General features: G+C 36.5%; 1 protein-coding gene across 1 annotated transcript in view; it reads left to right on the top strand.

The window, feature by feature from the left end:
* The first annotated feature begins 7845 nt into the window (after nt 1-7845).
* tbkbp1 (TBK1 binding protein 1) overlaps nt 7846-25479 on the top strand; it is a 141017-nt gene continuing 123383 nt past the window's right edge. The window contains exon 1 of the mRNA XM_061908114.1: nt 7846-8166. The gene's annotated coding sequence lies outside the window, so the exon portion shown is untranslated. The remainder of the gene's footprint in view (nt 8167-25479) is intronic.

The raw sequence follows: 25479 nt of genomic DNA on the forward strand, positions 1-25479 counted from the left end.
GTGACAAAGAACTCGGGAAAGGTGGCGATAAATGCTGATGAAGTTGAGGAATGCTCATCAAACACTTATTTGGAACATCCCACGGGTGTGCAGGCTAATTGGGAACAGGCGGGTGCCATGATTGGGTACAAAAACAGCTTCCCAAAAAATGCTCAGTCTTTCACAAGAAAGGATGGGGAGTGGTACACCCCTTTGTCCACAACTGCGTGAGCAAATAGTCAAACAGTTTAAGAACAACGTTTCTCAAAATGCAATTGCAAGAAATTTAGGGATTTCAACATCTACGGTCCATAATATCATCAAAAGGTTCAGAGAATCTGGAGAAATCACTCCACGTAAGCGGCATGGCCGGAAACCAACACTGAATGACCGTGACCTTCGATCCCTCAGACGGCACTGTATCAAAAACCGACATCAATCGCCAAAGGATATCACCACACGGGCTCAGAAACACTTCAGAAAACCACTGGCACTAAATACAGTTCGTTGCTACATCTGTAGCCTTTAAGTAGACCCCCTTTTTAGACCAGTTGATCTGCTGTTTCTTTTATTTTCTGCCCCCCTCTCCCTTGTGGAAGGGGAGGCACAGGTCCGGTGGCCATGGATGAAGTGCTCGCTGTCCAGAGTCGGGACCCGGGGTGGACAGCTCGCCTGTGCATTGTTTGGGGTCATCTCTGCGCTGCTGACCCGTCTCCGCTAGGGATGGTCTCCAACTTGCCCCACTATGTACTGGACTCTCACTATTATGTTAGATCCACTACGGACTGGACTTTCACAATATTATGCTGGACCCACTTGACGTCCGTTGCATCCGGTTGCCCCTGGAGGGGAGTGGGGTGTCTGCGGTCCTCTCCAAGGTTTCTCATTGTCATTCATATTGACATCCCACTAGGTTGTGAGTTTTTCCTTGCCCTTATGTGGGCGCTGAACCGAGGATGTCGTTGTGGCTTGTGCAGCTTTTGAGACTCTTATGATTTAGGGCTATATAAATAAACATTGATTGATTGATAAAACATTAACTGACAATATTAAGAGGTTTTATTTAAAAATGGGCTAATATCTGTCAATCAGCCAGATGCTATTTGAACCTGCCTTGCCATCCAGTCTGTGCTAGATTATTGTCATTAATACTTGTCGTTCCTACCTGTCGTGTTGATATCTGTATAGCTGTATGCGGCAACGGTAAGCTATATTCTATAGCTGTTTGTAGCTTACTATCTCTTTGATACTCGTCTTCTAATTCCTGTTTTCCTGGCATCATGTTTCCTGTCTCCGTGTTCCTGGTTTGTTTGTTTTTTCTTTATTTTTGAAGATTAAATCATGTTTTCCCGCTCAATTCCTGCCACCATCTTTGTATCTTGGGGTTCGTCACCAACACCACTTGACAGAATACTCCAGCCAAACACGAACTCCGTGGAGATTTCGATGGCGGAGAGGCTTGACGGGATTCAAGCCTTTCATGCTAGGTAAGCAACACTATCATAGATATGCGAGCTACATGCTAACATTACAATTTGATATCATGCTAGGTAAGCAACACTATCATAGATATGTGAGCTACATGCTAACATTACACTTTAACATTGTGCTATTTTAGCAATAATACCATAGCTATGTGAGCTTCATGCTAACATTACAAATCATGTCGGGGAAGCAACAGTAGCATTACTATGTGTGCTACATGCTAACATTACATTTTAATATCATGCTAAGTAAAGACCACTAGCATAGCTATGCGAGCCACATGCTAACATTACCCTTTTACATAATGCTAGGCTAGCAACAATGGTGTAGCCATGTGAGCTACATGCTAACATTACGTTTTACATCATTCAATGTTAAAAACACTAGCACAGCTACACTTTAGGAGCAGCTATGTTCACAGCATTGGCATAACTATGTAAGCTACATGCTAACATCACATTTTGACACCATGCCAGGTAAGCAACACTATCTTAGATATGCGAGCTACATGCTAACATTACACTTTGACATCATGTTAGGTAAGCAACACTATCATAAATATGCGAGCTACATGCTAACATTACACTTTAACATTGTGCTATTTTAGCAATAATACCATAGCTATGTGAGCTACATGCTAACATTACAAATCATGTGAGGGTAGCAACATTAACATTACTATGTGTGCTACATGCTAACATTACATTTTAATATCATGCTAAGTAAAGAACACTAGCATGGCTATGCGAGCCACATGCTAACATTACACTTTTACATAATGCTAGGCTAGCAACACTAGTGTAGCCATGTGAACTACATGCTAACATTACGTTTTACATCATTCAATGTTAAAAACACCAGCATAGCTATATGAGGTACATGCTAACATTACACTTTAGGAGCAGTTGGTTAACAGCATAACTATGTAAGCTACATGTTAACATCACACTTTGACATCATGCTAGGTAAGCAACACTATCATAGATATGTGAGCTACATGCTAACATTACACTTTAACATAGTGCTATTTTAGCAATAATACCATAGCTATGTGAGCTACATGCTAACATTACACCACATTGTGAGGCTAGCAACTTTAACATTACTATGTGTGCTACATGCTAACAATACATTCTAACATTATACCATGTACAATTTGACAACATTCCAAGTTAGCAACACTGTCATAGCTATACGGAATAGAATAGAATAGAATATATCTTTATTGTCATTGTACATTGCACAACGAAATTGTAAGCAAAAGCTAATTAAAGCTACATGCTAACATCACACTTCATGTGAGGGTAACAACATTAGCATTGCTATCTGAGCTACATGCTAACATTACACTTTAACATCATCCAATGTTAACAACACAAAGCTATACAAGCTACAGGCTAACATTACACTTTTACCTCATGGAAGGTTAGCAACAATGGTTTAGCCATGTGAGCTACATGCTAACAATACGTTTTACATCATTCAATGTTTAAAACCCGAGCATAGCTGTATGAGGTACATGCTAACATTACACTTTAGGAGAAGCTAGGTTAACAGCATTAGCATAACTATGTAAGCTACATGCTAACATCACATTTTGACACCATGCTAGGTAAGCAACACTATCATAGATATGCGAGCTAAATGCTAACATTACACTTTGACATCATGTTAGGTAAGCAACACTATCATACTTATACGAGCTACATGCTAACATTACACTTTAACATTGTGCTATTTTAACAATAATACCATAGCTATTTGAGCTACATGCTAACATTACAAATCATGTGAGGGTAGCAACATTAACATTACTATGTGTGCTACATGTTAACATTACATTTTAATATCTTGCTAAGTAAAGAACACTAGCATAGCTATGCGAGCCACATGCTAATATTACACTTTTACATAATGCTAGGCTAGCAACACTAGTGTAGCCATGTGAGCCACATGCTAACATTACGTTTTATATCATTCAATGTTAAAAACCCTAGCATAGCTATATGAGGTACATGCTAACATTACAAATCATGTGAGGGTAGCAACATTAACATTACTATGTGTGCTACATGCTAACAATACATTTTAATATCATGCTAAGTAAAGAACACTAGCATAGCTATGCGAGCCACATGCTAACATTTCACTTTTACATCATGCTAGGTAAGCAACACTATCATAGATATGTGAGCTACATGCCAACATTACACTTTAACATTGTGCTATTTTAGCAATAATACCATAGCTATGTGAGCTACATGCTAACAATACAAATCATGTGAGGGTAGCAACATTAACATTACTATGTGTGCTACATGTTAACATTACATTTTAATATCTTGCTAAGTAAAGAACACTAACACAGCTATGCGAGCCACATGCTAACATTACACTTTTACATAATGCTAGGCTACCAACACTGGTGTGGCCATGTGAGCTACATGCTAAGATTACGCTTTACATCATTCAATGTTAAAAACACTGGCATTGCTATATGAGGTACATGCTAACATTACACATTAGGCTCAGCTAGGTTAACAGCATTAGCATAACTATGTAAGCTACATGCTAACATCACATTTTAACACCATGCTAGGTAAGCAACACTATCATAGATATGCGAGCTACATGCTAACATTACTCTTTGACATCATGCTAGGTAAGCAACACTATCATACATATGAGAGCTACATGCTGACATTACACTTTAACATTGTGCTATTTTAGCAATAATACCACAGCTATGTGAGCTACATGCTAACATTACAAATCATGTGAGGGTAGCAACATTAACATTACTATGTGTGCTACATGCTAACAATACATTTTAATATCATGCTAAGTATAGAACACTAGCATAGCTGTGCGAGCCACATGCTAACATTATACTTTTACATCATGCTAGGCTAGCAACATTGGTGTAGCCATGTGAGCTACATGCTAGCATTACGTTTTACATCATTCAATGTTATAAACACTGGCATTGCTATATGAGGTACATGCTAACATTACACTTTAGGCGCAGCTACGTTAACAGCATTAGCATAACTATGTAAGCTACATGCTAACATTACATTTTAACACCATGCTAGGTAAGCAACACTATCATAGATATGCGAGCTACATGCTAACATTACTCTTTGACATCATGCTAGGTAAGCAACACTATCATACATATGAGAGCTACATGCTGACATTACACTTTAACATTGTGCTATTTTAGCAATAATACCATAGCTATGTGAGCTACATGCTACCATTACAAATCATGTGAGGGTAGCAACATTAACATTACTATGTGTGCTACATGCTAATATTACATTTTAATATCATGCTAAGTAAAGAAAACTAGCATAGCTATGCGAGCCACATGCTAACATTACACTTTTACATCATGCTAGGCTACCAACACTGGTGTGGCCATGTGAACTACATGCTAACATTACATTTTACATCATTCAATGTTAAAAACACTAGCATAGCTATATGAGGTACATGCTAACATTACACTTTAGGCACAGCTAGGTTAACAGCATTAGCATAACTATGGAAGCTACATGCTAACATCACATTTTGACACCATGCTAGGTAAGCAACACTATCATAGGTATGCGAGCTACATGCTAACATTACACTTTGACATCATGCTAGGTAAGCAAAACTATCATAGATATGTGAGCTACACGCTAACATTACACATTAACATTGTGCTATTTTAGCAATAATACCATAGCTATGTGAACTACATGCTAACATTACAAATCATGTGAGGGTAGCAACATTAACATTACTATGTGTGCTACATGCTAACAATACATTTTAATATCATGCTAAGTAAAGAACACTAGCATAGCTATGCGAGCCACATGCTAACATTTCACTTTTACATCATGCTAGGCTAGCAACACCGGTGTAGCCATGTGAGCTACATGCTAACATTACGTTTTACATCATTCAATGTTAAAAACACTAGCATAGCTCTATGAGGTACATGCTAACATTACACTTTAGGAGCAGCTAGGTTAACGGCATTAGCATAACTATGTTAGCTACATGCAAACATCACATTTTGACATGTTAGGTAAACAACACTTTGACATCATGTAAAGTAAGCAACACTATCATAGATGTGTTAGCTAAATGCTAACATTACAAGTTAACTTAATTCCATGTTAGCAATACTAGTATCAATATATGAGCTACATGCTATCATTACATATCTTGTGAGGGTAGCAACATTAGCATTACTATGTGTGCTACATGCTAACATTAGATTTTGATATCATGCTAAGTAAACAACAAAGCGTAGCTAAGCAAGCTAAATGCTAACAATACAATTTAACATCATTCCATTATAGCAACAGTGGTATCGTGTATGAGCTCCATGCTATCATTACACTTTAACATCACTCCATGTACAATATCATTCCAAGTTAGCAATGCTATCATAGCTATATGAGCTACATGCTAACATTACAATTTAAGATCATCCAATGTTAGCAAAATAAACATAGTTATGTAAGCTACAGGCAAACATTAGACTTTAACATTGTGCTAGGTTAGCAATACTAACATAGCTGTTTGATCTACATGCTGACATTACACCATATTGAGAGGTTAGAAACATGAACATAGCTATGTGCGCTACATGCTAATATTACACATTGTGTGAGGTTAGCAACATTAGCATTACTATGTATGCTACATGCTAACATTACATTTTAATATCATGCTAAATAAACAACACTAGCATAGCTATGCAAGCTAAATGCTAACATTACAAGTTAACATTGTTCCATGTTAGCAATACTAGTATCAATATATAAGCTACATGCTACCATTACACATCTTGTGAGGGTAGCAACATTAGCATTACTATGTGTGCTACATGCTAACATTACATTTTAATATCATGCTAAGTAAACAACATTAGCATAGCTATGCTAGCTAAATGCTAACATTACAAGTTAACATCTTTCCATGTTAGCAACAGTAGTATCGGTGTATGAGCTCCATGCTATCATTACAATTTAACATCATTCCAAGTTAGCAACATTGTCATAGCTATATGAGCTACATGCTAACATTACACTTTAAGAGCAAGCTAGGTTAACAACACTAGTATAGTGTTGTTAACCATGTAAGCTACATGCTAACATTACATTTAACATCATTATTCAATGTTACCAACACTCACTATAAGAGCTGCATGCTAACATTACACTTTAACAGCAAACTAGGTTAGCAACACTTGCGAAGCTATGCAAGCTACATGCTAAAATTACATCTTAAAATCCTGTTAGGTAAGCCACACTATCGTAGCTGTGCAAGCTACATGCTAACATTACATCTTAAAATCATTTTAGGTAAGCCACACTATCATAGCTATATATGCTACATGCTAACATTACACTTTAAGAGCAAGCTAGGTTAACAACACTTGCGTAGCTATGCAAGCTACGTGCTAACATTACATTTTAACATAATGTTAGGTCAGCCACACTATCGTAGCTATGCAAGCTACATGCTAAGTTAACAATACTAGTATAACCATGTGAGCTACATGCTAACATTACAATTAACATCATTATTCAATGTTACCAACACTCATTATAAGAGCTACATGCTAACATTACACTTTAACAGCAAACTAGGTTGCAAAGCTATGCAAGCTACATGACCTTGCGAAGCTATGCATGCTACATGCTAACATTACAACTTAAAATCATGTTAGGTAAGCCACACTATTGTAGCTATATAGCTAGGTTAACAACACTTGCGTAGCTATGCAAGCTACGTGCTAACATTACATTTTACATCATTATTCAATGTTAGCAACACTAGCATAGCTATAAGAGCTACATGCTAACATTACATTTTACATCATTATTCAATGTTAGCAACACTCCTCTGCTACCATACATTTATTGATTGAATGTCCTCTAATGCAGTGGTCCACAACCAATGGGCTCGATTGGTACCGGGCCGCAGAATATTTTTTTATTATTATAATTATATTTTTTAATTATATCAACATAAAAAACACAAAATAAATAAATATATATATATATATATATATACATATATTTATATATATATATATATATATATATATATATATATATATATATATATATATATATAAAAATAAAAAAATCCCCCCCGCCGGGCCGCGGGACAAATTATCACGCGTTGATAAATTGGGGACCACTGCTCTAATGGAATTTAAGAACGTGCAGTACGCTTTCTGTCCACTAGAGGACGCCATCCCCTTTGTTTTTGACTTGGTGTTCCTCCAGACGAGTTTGCGTGCGCGCGCGCGCCGTGTCCAGCGTCCTTCACCGCGCGCATCCTAATCACTACACTAATGAAGATGTCCGCGCGGCCGCGTGGTGGAAAAGTGCGTGGAGACGTTTCGGTAAACACTCGATTTCGTCACGGCCGGCCGTGACGTCATCAGCCCGTCCTCGTGGCGCGAGACTGACGCTGCTATTCGCGCGACATCATCCTCATCATCCTCATCACCGCCATCCTCCTCATCATCACACACGCACGCACGCACACGCACGCACCGTGCGTGCGCGTTCCTTTGGTTGGTCCTGCTGAAGGAAGGACACAAGGAAGGAAGGAAGGATCATTTTGTCCACGGACGTGCACGCGTCTTGCACGCGGCCATGGCGCCCAGGTTCGCGGGAGAGCGTAAGTCCTTTGCTCTATTTTTTATTTATTTCTTTTTTTTTTTGCACCACGCACGTCGCCCGTGTCGCGCGCATCCATCCTTAAAAAAAGCATCAAAAATGAGGTAAAAAAAAAAAAAAATCAAGCTAAAGTGAAGTAGCTTTAAGTCACATTATGCTAGCAAGTTGTGCGTTGGACATGGCAGCATATCATAGCAGGCACCCACACACACGCCCCCTGGCGGCTACGAGCGGCACAGCGTGTGCGAGGCCAGGCGAGCTGAGAGTAGAGAGACCTTATTCCTGCACGTTCTCTACAAATGTGCTTGTTGAAATAGGAGACACTCGTCTCTAAGTGTCGCAACATTTCATTTGCCTCTACTTCCATCCGTCCATTTTTTCTACTGCTTCTCCCTTTTTGGGGTGGCGGGGGGGGGGGTGCTGGAGCCTATCTCAGCTGCATTCGGTACACCCTGGACTTGTTAAGTCCTAATTCATTTAATGAGCTAGGAGTAGTATCCACGTTGGACGCAAACACTGTAAGTGTGCACTTGCCCAACATAGTAGATGTCACATGTCATATAATGACAAAGAGTGGGATGCAAATGTAAGCAACACTTGCATAGCTATGTGAGCTACATGCTAACATTTTATTTTATCACCATGCAATGTGAGCAAAACAAGCATTACTATGCAAGATTTCTGCCAACTGCTGTTTTTTTAACATTGTTAAGTTAGCGCTTTATAATTGAAGCTTGATTGGATGTGAGCTACATGCTAATGTTTCATTTTAACGCCATGTAATGTGAGCAAAACTAGCATCACTATGCAAGATTTCTGCTAACTGCTGTTTTTTTAACATTGTTAAGTCAGCACTTTATAATTGAAGCTTGATTGGATGTGAGCTACATGCTAACATTACATTTTAACACCATGCTAAGTTAGCAAAACTACCATCAATATGTAAGATTTGTGCTAATTGTTGCATTTTAACATCATTAGGTTAGTGCTTCATAATTAAAGCTTGATTTATGTGAGCTACATGCTAATTACATTTTAACACCATGCTAGGTTAGCAAAACTAGCATCAATATGTAACATCATTAGGTTAGCGCTTTAAAATTAAAGCTTGATTGGATGTGAGCTACATGCTAATATTAGATGTTAACATAATGCTAGATTGAGAAAACTAGCATCAATATGTAAGATTTCTGCTAACTGGTCTTTTTTAACATTGTTAAGTTAGTGCTTAATAATTAAAGCTTGATTTGATGTGAGCTACATGCTAATATTAAATTTTAACACCATGCTCGGTTAGCAAATTTAGCATCACCATGTAAGATTTGTGCTAACCGCTGCATTTTAACATGATTAAGTTAGCGTTTTATAATTAAAGCTTGATTTGATGTAAGCAACATGCTAATATTACAGTTTAACATTCCGCTAAGTTACGACACTAGCATAGCTACTTGAGCTACATGCTAAAATTACTCTTTAACATCATGCTAGGTTAGCAAAACTAGCATAACTATGTAAGATTTGTGCTAACTGCTGCATTTTAACATCATTAAGTTAATGATTTATTAGTAAAGCTTGATTTGATGTGAGCTACATGCTAATATTACATTTTAACATCATGTAATGTAAGCGAAACTAGCATCACTCTGCAATATTTCTCTTAACTGCTGTTTTTTTAACATTGTTAAGTTAGCGCTTTATAATTGAAGCTTGATTGGATGTGAGCTACATGCTAATATTACATTTTAACACCATACAATGTAAGCGAAACTAGCATCACTATGCAAGATTTCTGCTAACTGCTGTTTTTTTTTAACATTGTTAAGTTAGTGCTTTATAATTGAAGCTTGATTTGATGTGAGCTACATGCTAATATTACATTTTAACACAATGCAATGTAAGCGAAACTAGCATCACTATGTAAGATTTCTACTAACGGCTGTTTTTTAACATCGTTAAGTTAGCGCTTAATAATTAAAGCTTGACTTGATGTGAGCTACATGCTAATATTGCATTTTAACATCATGCTAAGTTAGCAAAACTAGCATCAATATTTAAGATTTGTGCTGCATTTTAACATCATTAGGTTAGCGCTTAAAAATTAAAGCTTGATTGGATGTGAGCTACATGCTAATATTAGATGTTAACACAATGCTAGATCAGGAAAACTAGCATCAATATGTAAGATTTGTGCTAACTGTTGCATTTTAACATCATTAGGCTAGCCATTTATTATTAAAGCTTGATTTGATGTGAGCTACATCATGTTAGGTCAGCAAAACTAGCATCACTATGCAAGATTTCTGCCAACTGCTGTTTTTTTAACATTCTTAAGTTAGCGCTTTATAATTGAAGCTTGATTGGATGTGAGCTACATGCTAATATTACATTTTAACACCATGCAATGTCAGCAAAACTAGCATCACTATGCAAGATTTCTGCTAACTGCTGTTTTTTTTAACATTGTTAAGTTAGTGCTTTATAATTGAAGCTTGATTTGATGTGAGCTACATGCTAATATTACATTTTAACACAATGCAATGTAAGCGAAACTAGCATCACTATGTAAGATTTCTACTAACGGCTGTTTTTTAACATCGTTAAGTTAGTGCTTAATAATTAAACCTTGATTTGATGTGAGCTACGTGCTAATATTGCATTTTAACATCATGCTAAGTTAGCAAAACTAGCATCAATATGTAAGATTTGTGCTGCATTTTAACATCATTAGGTTAGCGCTTAAAAATTAAAGCTTGATTGGATGTGAGCTACATGCTAATATTATATGTGAACACAATGCTAGATCAGGAAAACTATTAGATGTTAACACAATGCTAGATCAGGAAAACTAGCATCAATATGTAAGATTTGTGCTAACTGTTGCATTTTAACATCATTAGGCTAGCCATTTATTATTAAAGCTTGATTTGATGTGAGCTACATCATGTTAGGTCAGCAAAACTAGCATCACTATGCAAGATTTCTGCCAACTGATGTTTTTTTAACATTGTTAAGTTAGCGCTTTATAATTGAAGCTTGTTTGGATGTGAGCTACATGCTAATATTACATTTTAACACCATGTAATGTCAGCGAAACTAGCATCACTCTGCAATATTTCTGCTAACTGCTGTTTTTTAACATCGTTGAGTTAGCGCTTAATAATTAAAGCTTGATTTGATGTGAGCTACTTGCTAGTATTACATTTTAACATCATGCCAGGTTAGCAAATCTAGCATCACCATGTAAGATTTCTGCTAACTGCTGTTTTTTAAACATTGTTAAGTTAGCACTTTATAATTTAAGCTTGATTTGATGTGAGCTACATGCTAATATTACATTTTAACAATATGCAAGGTGAACAAAAGTAGCATCGCTATGTAAGATTTGTGCTAATTGCTGCATTTTAACATCATTAGGTTAGCGCTTTAAAATTAAAGCTTGATTGGATGTGAGCTACGTGCTAGTATTACATTTTAACACCATGCAATGTCAGATAACTAGCATCACTAGGCAAGATTTCTGCTAACTGCAGTTTTTTTCGACATTTTTAAGTTAGCGCTTTATAATTGAAGCTTGATTTGATGTGAGCTACAAGCTAATATTACATTTTAACACCATGTAATGTAAGCGAAACTAGCATCACTATGCCAAATTTCACCTAACTGCTGTTTTTTAAACATTGTTAAGTTTGCGCTTTATAATTGAAGCTTGATTTGATGTGAGCTACATGCTAATTACATTTTAACACCATGCTAGGTTAGCAAAACTAGCATCAATATGTAACATCATTAGGTTAGCGCTTTAAATTTAAAACTTGATTGGATGTGAGCTACGTGCTAATATTACATTTTAACACCATGCAATGTCAGCAAAACTAGCATCACTATGCAAGATTTCTGCTAACTGCAGGTTTTTTTGACATTTTTAAGTTAGCGCTTTATAATTGAAGCTTGATTTGATGTGAGTTACATGCCAATATTACATTTTATCACCATGTAATGTAAGCGAAACTAGCATCACTATGCCAAATTTCTCCTAACTGCTGTTTTTTTAACATTGTTAAGTTAGCGCTTTATAATTGAAGCTTGATTTGATGTGAGCTACATGCTAACATTACATCTTAACACCATGCTAAGTTAGCAAAACTACAATCAATATGTAAGATTTGTGCTAATTGTTGCATTTTAACATCATTAGGTTAGTGCTTCATAATTGAAGCTTGATTTGATGTGAGTTACATGCTAATTACATTTTAACACCATGCTAGGTTAGCAAAACTAGCATCAATATGTAACATCATTAGGTTAGCGCTTCAAAATTAAAACTTGATTGGATGTGAGCTACATGCTAATCTTACATTTTAACAATATGCGAGGTGAGCAAAAGTAGCATCGCTATGTAAGATTTCTGCTAACTGCTGCTTTTTAAACATTATTAAGTTAGCACTTTATAATCAAAGCTTGATTGGATGTGAGCTACATGCAAATATTACATTTTAACATCATGCTCGGTTAGCAAATTTAGCATCACTTCGTAAGATTTGTGCTAACCACTGCATTTTAACATGATTAAGTTAGCGTTTTATAATTAAAGCTTGATTTGATGTAAGCAACATGCTAATATTACAGTTTAACATTCCGCTAAGTTACGACACTAGCATAATTACTTGAGCTACATGCTAAAATTACTCTTTAACATCATGCTACGTTAGCAAAACTAGCATCACTATGTAAGATTTGTGCTAACTGCTGCATTTTAACATCATTAAGTTAGTGATTTATTAGTAAAGCTTGATTTGATGTGAGCTACATGCTAATATTACATTTTAACAACATGCTACGTTAGCGAAACTAGCATCACTATGCAAGATTTCTGCCAACTGCAGTTTTTTTAGCATTGTTAAGTTAGCGCTTTATAATTGAAGCTTGATTTGATGTGAGCTACATGCTAATATTACATTTTAACACCATGTAATGTAAGCAAAACTAGCATCACTATGCCAAATTTCTCCTAACTGCTGTTTTTTTAACATTGTTAAGTTAGCGCTTTATAATTGAAGCTTGATTTGATGTGAGCTACATGCTAACATTACATTTTAACACCATGCTAAGTTAGCAAAACAACCATCAATATGTAAGATTTGTGCTAATTGTTGCATTTTAACATCATTAGGTTAGTGCTTCATAATTGAAGCTTGATTTGATGTGAGCTACATGCTAATTACATTTTAACACCATGCTAGGTTAGCAAAACTAGCATCAATATGTAACATCATTAGGTTAGCGCTTTAAATTTAAAACTTGATTGGATGTGAGCTACGTGCTAATATTACATTTTAACACCATGCAATGTCAGCAAAACTAGCATCACTATGCAAGATTTCTGCTAACTGCAGGTTTTTTTGACATTTTTAAGTTAGCGCTTTATAATTGAAGCTTGATTTGATGTGAGTTACATGCTAATATTACATTTTATCACCATGTAATGTAAGCGAAACTAGCATCACTATGCCAAATTTCTCCTAACTGCTGTTTTTTTAACATTGTTAAGTTAGCGCTTTATAATTGAAGCTTGATTTGATGTGAGCTACATGCTAACATTACATTTTAACACCATGCTAAGTTAGCAAAACTACCATCAATATGTAAGATTTGTGCTAATTGTTGCATTTTAACATCATTAGGTTAGTGCTTCATAATTGAAGCTTGATTTGATGTGAGTTACATGCTAATTACATTTTAACACCATGCTAGGTTAGCAAAACTAGCATCAATATGTAACATCATTAGGTTAGCGCTTTAAAATTAAAACTTGATTGGATGTGAGCTACATGCTAATATTAGATGTTAACACAATGCTAGATTAGGAAAACTAGCATCAATATGTAAGATTTGTGCTAACTGTTACATTTTAACACCATGCTAGGTTAGCAAAACTAGCATCAATATGTAACATCATTAGGTTAGCGCTTAAAAATTAAAACTTGATTGGATGTGAGCTACGTGCTAAAATTAGATGTTAACACAATGCTAGATTAGGAAAACTAGCATCAATATGTAAGATTTGTGCTAACTGTTGCGTTTTAACATCATTAAGTTAGCGCTTAACAATTAAAGCTTGATTTGATGTGAGCTACGTGCTAATATTACATTTTAACATCATGCCAGGTTAGCAAATCTAGCATTACTATGTAAGATTTCTGCTAACTGCTGTTTTTTAAACATTGTTAAGTTAGCACTTTATAATTGAAGCTTGATTGGATGTGAGCTACATGCTAATCTTACATTTTAACAATATGCGAGGTGAGCAAAAGTAGCATCGCTATGTAAGATTTCTGCTAACTGCTGCTTTTTAAACATTGTTAAGTTAGCACTTTATAATCAAAGCTTGATTGGATGTGAGCTACATGCAAATATTACATTTTAACATCATGCTCGGTTAGCAAATTTAGCATCACTTCGTAAGATTTGTGCTAACCACTGCATTTTAACATGATTAAGTTAATGATTTATTAGTAAAGCTTGATTTGATGTGAGCTACATGCTAATATTACATTTTAACAACATGCAATGTTAGCAAAACTACCATCACTATGCAAGATTTCTGCTAACTGCTGTTTTTTTTTAACATTGTTAAGTTAGCGCTTTATAATTGAAGCTTGATTTGATGTGAGCTACATGCTAATCTTACATTTTAACAATATGCGAGGTGAGCAAAAGTAGCATCGCTATATAAGATTTCTGCTAACTGCTGCTTTTTAAACATTATTAAGTTAGCACTTTATAATCAAAGCTTGATTGGATGTGAGCTACATGCAAATATTACATTTTAACACCATGCTCGGTTAGCAAATTTAGCATCACTTCGTACGATTTGTGCTAACCACTGCATTTTAACATGATTAAGTTAGCGTTTTATAATTAAAGCTTGATTTGATGCAAGCAACATGCTAATATTACAGTTTAACATTCCGCTAAGTTACGACACTAGCATAGTTACTTGAGCTATATGCTAAAATTACTCTTTAACATCATGCTAGGTTAGCAAAACTAGCATCACTATGTAAGATTTGTGCTAACTGCTGCATTTTAACATCATTAAGTTAGTGATTTATTAGTAAAGCTTGATTTGATGTGAGCTACATGCTAATATTACATTTTAACAACATGCTACGTTAGCGAAACTAGCATCACTATGCAAGATTTCTGCTAACTGCAGTTTTTTTAGCATTGTTAAGTTAGCGCTTTATAATTGAAGCTTGATTTGATGTGAGCTACATGCTAATATTACATTTTAACACCATGTAATGTAAGCAAAACTAGCATCACTATGCCAAATTTCTCCTAACTGCTGTTTTTTTAACATTGTTAAGTTAACGCTTTATAATTGAAGCTTGATTTGATGTGAGCTACATGCTAACATTACATTTTAACACCATGCTAAGTTAGCAAAACAACCATCAATATGTAAGATTTGTGCTAATTGTTGCATTTTAACATCATTAGGTTAGTGCTTCATAATTGAAGCTTGATTTGATGTGAGCTACATGCTAATTACATTTTAACACCATGCTAGGTTAGCAAAACTAGCATCAATATGTAACATCATTAGGTTAGCGCTTTAAATTTAAAACTTGATTGGATGTGAGCTACGTGCTAATATTACATTTTAACACCATGCAATGTCAGCAAAACTAGCATCACTATGCAAGATTTCTCCTAACTGCAGGTTTTTTTGACATTTTTAAGTTAGCGCTTTATAATTGAAGCTTGATTTGATGTGAGTTACATGCTAATATTACATTTTATCACCATGTAATGTAAGCGAAACTAGCATCACTATGCCAAATTTCTCCTAACTGCTGTTTTTTTAACATTGTTAAGTTAGCGCTTTATAATTGAAGCTTGATTTGATGTGAGCTACATGCTAACATTACATTTTAACACCATGCTAAGTTAGCAAAACTACCATCAATATGTAAGATTTGTGCTAATTGTTGCATTTTAACATCATTAGGTTAGTGCTTCATAATTGAAGCTTGATTTGATGTGAGTTACATGCTAATTACATTTTAACACCATGCTAGGTTAGCAAAACTAGCATCAATATGTAACATCATTAGGTTAGTGCTTTAAAATTAAAACTTGATTGGATGTGAGCTACATGCTAATATTAGATGTTAACACAATGCTAGATTAGGAAAACTAGCATCAATATGTAAGATTTGTGCTAACTGTTACATTTTAACACCATGCTAGGTTAGCAAAACTAGCATCAATATGTAACATCATTAGGTTAGCGCTTAAAAATTAAAACTTGATTGGATGTGAGCTACATGCTAATATTAGATGTTAACACAATGCTAGATTAGGAAAACTAGCATCAATATGTAAGATTTGTGCTAACTGTTGCGTTTTAACATCATTAAGTTAGCGCTTAACAATTAAAGCTTGATTTGATGTGAGCTACGTGCTAATATTACATTTTAACATCATGCCAGGTTAGCAAATCTAGCATCACTATGTAAGATTTCTGCTAACTGCTGTTTTTTAAACATTGTTAAGTTAGCACTTTATAATTGAAGCTTGATTGGATGTGAGCTACATGCTAATCTTACATTTTAACAATATGCGAGGTGAGCAAAAGTAGCATCGCTATGTAAGATTTCTGCTAACTGCTGCTTTTTAAACATTGTTAAGTTAGCACTTTATAATCAAAGCTTGATTGGATGTGAGCTACATGCAAATATTACATTTTAACATCATGCTCGGTTAGCAAATTTAGCATCACTTCGTAAGATTTGTGCTAACCACTGCATTTTAACATGATTAAGTTAGCGTTTTATAATTAAAGCTTGATTTGATGTAAGCAACATCCTAATATTACAGTTTAACATTCCGCTAAGTTACGACACTAGCATAGCTACTTGAGCTACATGCTAAAATTACTCTTTAACATCATGCTAGGTTAGCAAAACTAACATCACTATGTAAGATTTGTGCTAACTGCTGCATTTTAACATCATTAAGTTAATGATTTATTAGTAAAGCTTGATTTGATGTGAGCTACATGCTAATATTACATTTTAACAACATGCAATGTTAGCAAAACTACCATCACTATGCAAGATTTCTGCTAACTGCTGTTTTTTTTTAACATTGTTAAGTTAGCGCTTTATAATTGAAGCTTGTTTTGATGTGAGCTACATGCTAATATTACATTTTAACATCATGTAATGTGAGCGAAACTAGCATCACTCTGCAATATTTCTGCTAACTGCTGTTTTTTAACATCATTAAGTTAGCGCTTTATAATTAAAGCTTGAATTGATGTGAAGTACATGCTAACATTACATTTTAACACAGTGCTAGGTCAGCAAAACTAGGATCAATATGTAAGATTTGTACTTCATTTTAACATAATTAGGTTAGCGCTTTAAAACGAAAGCTTGATTGAATGTGAGCTACATGCTAATATTAGATGTTAACATAATGCTAGATTAGTAAAACTAGCATCAATATGTAAGATTTCTGCTAACTGCTGTTTTTTAACATTATTAAGTTAGCGCTTAATAAAGCTTGATTTGATGTGAGCTACATGCTAATGTTAATGATGCTAAATTTGCTCGGTTAGCAAATTTAGCATCACATTGTAAGATTTGTGCTAACTGCTGCATTTTAACATCATTAAGTTAGAGCTTTATAATTAAAGCCTGATTTGATGTAAGCAACATGCTAATATTACAGTTTAACATCCCGCTAAGTTAACAGCACTAGCATAGCTACTTGAGCTACATGCTAAAATTACTCTTTAACATCATGCTAGGTTAGCAAAACTAGCATCACTATGTAAGATTTGTGCTAACTGCTGCATATTAACATCATTAAGTTAATGATTTATTAGCAAAGCTTGATTTGATGTGAGCTACATGCTAATATTACATTTTAACAACATGCAATGTTAGCAAAACTAACTGCACTATGCAAGATTTCTGCTAACTGCTGTTTTTTTTAACATTGTTAGGTTAGCACTTTATAATTAAAGCTTAATTGGATGTGAGCTACACGCCAATATTCCATTTCAACATCATGCTAGGTTAGCAAATCTAGCATCACTAAGTAAGATTTGTGCCAACTGCTGCATTTTAACATCATTAAGTTAGCACTCTATAATTAATGCTTGATTTCAAGTGAGCTACATGCTAATATATCATTTTGTTAACTGTCACTATGTAAGATTGGTGCCAACTGTTTCATTTCAACATAATTAATTTAGCGTTTTATAATTAAAGCTTGATTTGATGTGAGCTAAATGTTAATATTACATTTTAACATCATACTCGGTTAGCAAATCTAGCATCTCTATGTAAGATTTGTGCAAACTGCTGCGTTTTAGCATCATTGAGTTAGCGGTTTATAATTAAAGCTTGACTTGATGTGAGCTACATGTTAATATTACATTTTAACATCATGCGAGGTAAGCAAAACTAGCATCACTATGTAAGATTTATGCTAACTGATGCATTTCAACATCATTAAGTTAGCACTTTATAATTAAAGCTTGATGTGATGTGAGCTACATGCTAAAATGACAATTTAACATCATGCTAGGTTAGCAAATCTACCATCACTATGTAAGATTTGTACTAACTGCGGCATTTTAACACCATTAAGTTAGCACTTTATAATTAAAGCTTGCTTGTATGTGAGCTACATGCTACTATTACATTTTAACATCATGCTAGGTTAGAAAAATAACATGCATCACTATATAAGATTAGTGCCAACTGCTGCATTTTAACATCATGGAGTTAGCGCTTTATAATTAAAGGTTGATTTTAAGTGAGCTACATGCTAATATCACATTTTAACATCATAACAGCACTAGCATATGTGCATTACGTGTTATCAATAATGGCATAACTATGTAGATACATGTTAACTGTTAGCATTACATTTGAACATCATTCCAGGTTAGCATAGCTATGGGAGCTACATGCTAACATTACACTTTAACATCATGCTAAGTTAGCAACCCCTTGCATAGCTATGTGAGCTAAATAGTAACATTAGTCATTAACATCATGCTAGGTAAGCAGCACGAGCATAGATGTGTACGATATGTTCTACCTGCTAACATTTCATTGTAACATCATTCCAGGTTAGCGTAGGTATGTGAGCTACATGCTAATATTAAATTTTAACATCATGCTAGGTGAGTGAAACTAGCATCACTATGAAAGATTTGTGCTAACTGTTGCATTTTAACATCATTAAGTTAGCACTTTATAGTTCAAGCTTGATTGGATATGAGCTACATGCTAATATTCCATTTTAACATCATGCGAGATGAGCAATACTAGCATCACTATGTAAGATTTGTGCTAACTGTTGCATTTTACCATTATTAAGTTAGCTCTTTATAATTAAAGCTTGATTGGATGTGAGCTACATGCTAATATTACATTTTAACACCATGACAAGCAACAGTACTAGCATATGTGCACTACTTGTTATTATGCTAGCATAACTATTTAGATACGGGTTAACTGTTAAAATTATATTTTAACATCATTCCAGGTTAGCAGAGCTATGTGAGCTACATGTTGTCATTATATTTCAACATCATCCTAAGTTAGTAACAATAGAATAACTATGTAAGATGTGTTAACTGCTAACATTACGTTTGAACAACAAACCAAATGTTAGCTACATGCTAACATTACTCTTTAACACCATACTAGGTTAACAGCACTACCATAGCTTTATAAGATATCTGCTAACAGCTAACATTGCACTTTAACATCATGCTAAGTTAGCAACACTAGCATATCTGTGTGATCTACATGCTGACATTAGACTTTAACATCATACTAAGTTAACAACACCTGGCCCAGCTATGTGAGCTACATGCTAACATTGCAATTTTACATCAGGTTCAGTTAGCAACACCTAGCAATGCTATGTGAGCTACATGCTAACATTGCGTTTTTACATCATGCTAAGTTAGCAACACCTAGCTCAGCTATGTGAGCTACATGCTAACATTGCATTTTTACCTCATGAAAGTTAGCAACACCTAGCTAAGCTATGTGAGCTTCATGCTACTATTACTCCATAACCTCAATGCCAGGTAAACAACACTAGCATAGCTATGTGAGCTACATACTAACATTGCACTTTAACGTCATGCTAAGTTAGCAACACTAGAGTAGCTGTGTGAGATACATGCTAAACTTGCGCTTTAACATCCTGCTAAGTTAGCAACACCTAGCCTAGATATGTGAGCTACATGCTACCATTACTCATTAACCTCAGCCCAGGTAAACAGCACTAGCGTAGCTATGTGAGCTACATGCTAACATTGCACTTTAACGTCATGCTAAGTTAGCAACACTAGAGTAGCTGTGCGAGCTACATGCTAAAATTGCGCTTTAACATCATGCTAAGTTGGCAACACCTAGCTTAGCTGTGTGAGCTACATCCTACCGTTGCACTTTTACATCATGCTAAGTTAGCAACACTAGAGTAGCTGTGTGAGCTACATACAAAAATTGCGCTTTAATATCATGCCAAGTTAGCAACGCTAGAGTAATTGTGTGAGCTGCATGCTAAAACTGCGCTTTTACATCATGCTAAGTTAGCAACACCTAGCCCAGCTGTGTGAGCTACATGCTAACATTATTCATCAACCCTATGCCAGGTAAACAGCACTAGCATAGCTGTGTGATCTACATGCTAACATTGCACTTTAACATCATGCTAAGTTAACAACACCTAGCCCAGCTATGTGAGCTACATGCTAACATTGCACTTTAACATCATGCTTATTTAGCAAAACTAGCATAACTATGTGAGCTGCATGCTAACGTTGCACTTTTACATCATGCTAAGTTAGCAACACCTAGCCCAGCTATGTGAGCTACATGCTACCATTACTTATTAACCTCAATGCCAGGTAAACACCACTAGCATAGCTATGTGAGCTACATGCTAACATCGCATTTTATCATCATGCCAAATTAGCAAAACTAGCATAGCTATGTGAGCTACATGCTAAAATCACATTTTAACATCATGCCAAATTAGCAAAATTAGCATAGCTATGTGAGCTACATGCTAACATTGCATTTTAACATCATGCCAAGTTAGCAACACTAGAGTAGCTGTGTGAGCTACATGCTAACATTGCACTTTAACATCATGCTAAGTTAGCAACACCTAGCCCAGCTGTGTGAGCTACATGCTAACATTGCGCTTTAACATCATGCTAAGTTAGCAACACCTAGCCCAGCTATGTGAGCGACAAGCTACCATTACTCATTAACCTCAATGCCAGGTAAACACCACTAGCGTAGCTATGTGAGCTACATGGTAACATCGCATTTAAACAACATGCTAAGTTAACAGCACCAGTGTAGTGTTGCTAAATATGTCTTAAGTGCTAACATTACTTTTGAACATCATTGCAGGTCAGCACAGCTGTGTGAGCGTCATGCTGACATTACACTTCTCACTATCATGAGTCTGTGTGTGTGTGTGTGTGGGGGGGGGGGGTGGGGGGAGTGTGAGTGTGTGTGTGGGGGGGTGTTATTGACGCCATCAGGGTGTGAAATTTGTCCCCTGAACAGCAGATGTGTGTTTTATTTATGTTCTGCAGCAGCAACAAAACATGGTTACCATGTTTGCTGCATGGTGGGCGGGGCCTAAGTGGCCAATTGGCTCTCTCTTTGTTGCTTCCACTTGGGCGCAGCACGTTGTTGCCAGCAGGGGGCAGTTGGCAAGGGTTGCTATGCTACGTTGCGATGACTAAATTGCAATGTCAGCAGGTATTGTACCCTACACCGCCAGCCACACGCCATTTCCAACAATGTGGTGGGTCGGCAGTAACGTAGCTACGGTGGAAAAAAACTGCAACGACGCTGCTCCGGGTCGGCCTTGACAAGCGCCGCCGTGTCGGACTCAGCGCTCACCGCGGGCTCAGAGAGCTGAGCTGTGACACGACAATGTGAGGTCATTTATCTCACTCGGCAGCACACACGCACACGCACACGCACACACACACACACCCACACACACACGCACACACACACACACACACACACACACACACACACACACACACACACACACACACACACACAGTTGTTGATCATGACTTGTGGGGACCACCCTTTCTACAGGTTGTGGAGGCATTAAAAAAAATTAGGTAAAATGACCACTGCCCAGTTAGTTCATACATGTCTTTAAATCTCTGTATTGATGAAGTAATGTGCTGATCATACAAACTGGGGACCCTGGGGAAAAAGAGTTAAAATGGTTCATGGGGACCAAATTTAAATCATTTTGCATAATTCACACACATTTGTACGTAACAACTCGGACCATTTAAAAAGAAAAAAAGTTCACACTCAAACTAACCAGTAAAAATGATTTATGGGCCAAAGCTTAAAAATCACTTAGACATCTTCAGAATGGATCTGACTATCATTTAAAAATGTTTCCCTTTGGGGGACCTGTTTTTTGGTCCCCATACCGTCCGAAATCCCCAAAAGGTGACTGTGTAAACAGAGCGATGCCCCCATCAAGTCAGCATTGCCAGAACACACACGCACACGCACACACACACACACACACACACACACACTCACACACACACACACTCATGCACACACACACAGAGTTGTTGATCATGACTTGTGGGGACCACCCTTTCTACAGGTTGTGGAGGCATAAATAAAATGAGGTAAAATGGCCACTGCCCTGTTAGCTCATACACGTCTTTAAATCTCTGAATTGATGAAGTAATGTGCTGATCATACAAACTGGGGACCCTGGGGAAAAAGAGTTAAAATGGTTCATGGGGACCAAATTTAAATCATTTTGCATAATTCACACACATTTGTACGTGACTACTGAGGACCATTTAAAAAGAAAAAAAGTTCACACTCAAACTAACCAGTAAAAATGTTTTATGGGCCAAAGCTTAAAAATCACTTAGACATCTTCTGAATGAATCTGACTATCATTTAAAAAAGTTTCCCTTTAGGGGACCTGTTTTTTGGTCCCCATACCGTCCGAAGTCCCTAAAAGGTGACTGTGTAAACAGAGCGATGTCCCCATTAAGTAAGCATTGCCAGAACACACACACACACACACACACACACACACACACACACACACACACACACACACACTTGTTGTGTTCAAGGCTCACTTTCATGACATAAAAAGAGAGGTCACTGGAAAAACTACGTTTTTAAACTATTGCCACATTTTGATCCTCGCCTCTGTGTGAGGAGGCGGGATATTTTAGCTGACACACGCAGGGCCTGATTTACTAAGACCCCAACGACGTTATTACGAACACTGACAGCGGCGAAGCTAACTTCAAACGCCTACAGTCAACACAGACGTCATAAAGACGTCAAAGCTCACCTTGAAAGATTCACACAGAACAAAAGAAGGTAAAAATGACATGATAGTTCTACTCTTCGCAGCATAAGACAAAGTTATGTTGCGCTTCCACTGTTGCATCTCGTTGCCCATAACTGTGGTGCGTTCAAGGACCCTCGATTAATGTTGGAAACAGATTACACTAATAATCATACAATCATGATTATAATAATGTATTACACATAATCATTGGTGTGTATCCACTAATGATATAGTATCTGGGGGGCCTGGAAACTGGTGCTCCGCCCATATTGTAGATAATGTACTGCATGTACAGTATATACAGCATGTGCAGTATGTACATTATGTCTGTTATTTAGATTATGTACAGTATGTACATTATAATAAGTATGTACATTATGTATACTATTTAGAGCAGGGGTGGGCATTACGTCGATCGCGATCGACTGGTCGATCTCGGAGGGTGTGCCAGTCGATCTCAAGCCAGGCATTAAAAAATATACATAAAAATGAGCAATCATCAATCATACCAAGACTTCACTTTCGTCAGTTGTTTGACATTCTCGGCACCCGAGGATCTTGTGAGATGACGCTGGCTGCTGCGAGCTCATATTTAAGAAAAAAATCACTAACAGGGCGGATGCAGAGAAACACATTTTATTTCTAGAGACTCCGTACCTACTGTCAAAACTCTAAAGACCGACAGCACAGTTCCTGTCTTCACCATAAAAGACCTGTTTCATCCTGCCTGTGCTAACAAAATAAGAGTCTCAGAAAGCTAGCGTGCACAAGCTAGCAAGCCAATGTATTTCTCCCCCGCCCTCAGCGACCGCTTTCTCACTTGCTTGCCCACCCGCACACTCACTGACGTCACTCACCTGCTGCCAGACATTAAAGGGCCACACACATATGCTACTCTCATAACAAAGTGTTTAAAAACGAGTATGCAAGTTGGACAAATGAGATGCCAAATCCAACCACTTTCATGCGGTATTGGACAGAAAGGAGGACTTTTTTTTTCCTCCATTTGAAAATGCGGACGTTATCAGCACCACTATCTAATTCCAATCAATGCAAGTCATCAGAATCAAATACACCAACTTATATTCTTGTCTTCATGAAAGAAAGGAATCTATGTGTGTTAAACATGCTTGTATTATCATTAAACACCATTAACTTGTTAACAAAAATGTCTCTTTCATAAATAAATAAATATAAATTATAAATAGGAATGAAGTAGATCTCCTCGACTTGGTCAATTGAAAAGTAGCTCACCTGCAGAAAAAGTGTGAGCGCCCCTGATTTAGAGTATGTACAGTATGTACAAACCCTGTTTCCATATGAGTTGGGAAATTGTGTTAGATGTAAATATAAACGGAATACAATGATTTGCAAATCCTTTTCAACCCATATTAAGTTGAATATGCTACAAAGATTGTAGCTGAGATAGGCGCCAGCGCCCCCCGCGACCCCGAAAGGGAATAAGCGGTAGAAAATGGATGGATGGATGGATGCTACAAAGACAACATATTTGATGTTCAAACTCATAAACATTTTTTTTTATGCAAATAATAATTAACTTTGAATTTCATGGCTGCAACACGTGCCAAAGTAGTTGGGAAAGCGCATGTTCACCCCTGATTTACATCACCTTTTCTTTTAACAACACTCAATAAACGTTTGGGAACTGAGGAAACACATTTTTTAAGCTTTTCAGGTGGAATTCTTTCCCATTCTGGTTTTATGTACAGCTTAAGTTGGTCTCCATTGTGGTATTTTAGGCTTCATAATTTGCCACACATGAGAGACAGGTCTGGACTACAAGCAGGCCAGTCTAGTATCCCGCACTCTTTTACTATGAAGCCACGCTGTTGTAACACATGGCTTGACATTGTCTTGC

The sequence above is a fragment of the Nerophis ophidion genome, linkage group LG08 (assembly GCF_033978795.1).
Source record: "Nerophis ophidion isolate RoL-2023_Sa linkage group LG08, RoL_Noph_v1.0, whole genome shotgun sequence".
Lineage (NCBI taxonomy): Eukaryota > Metazoa > Chordata > Actinopteri > Syngnathiformes > Syngnathidae > Nerophis > Nerophis ophidion.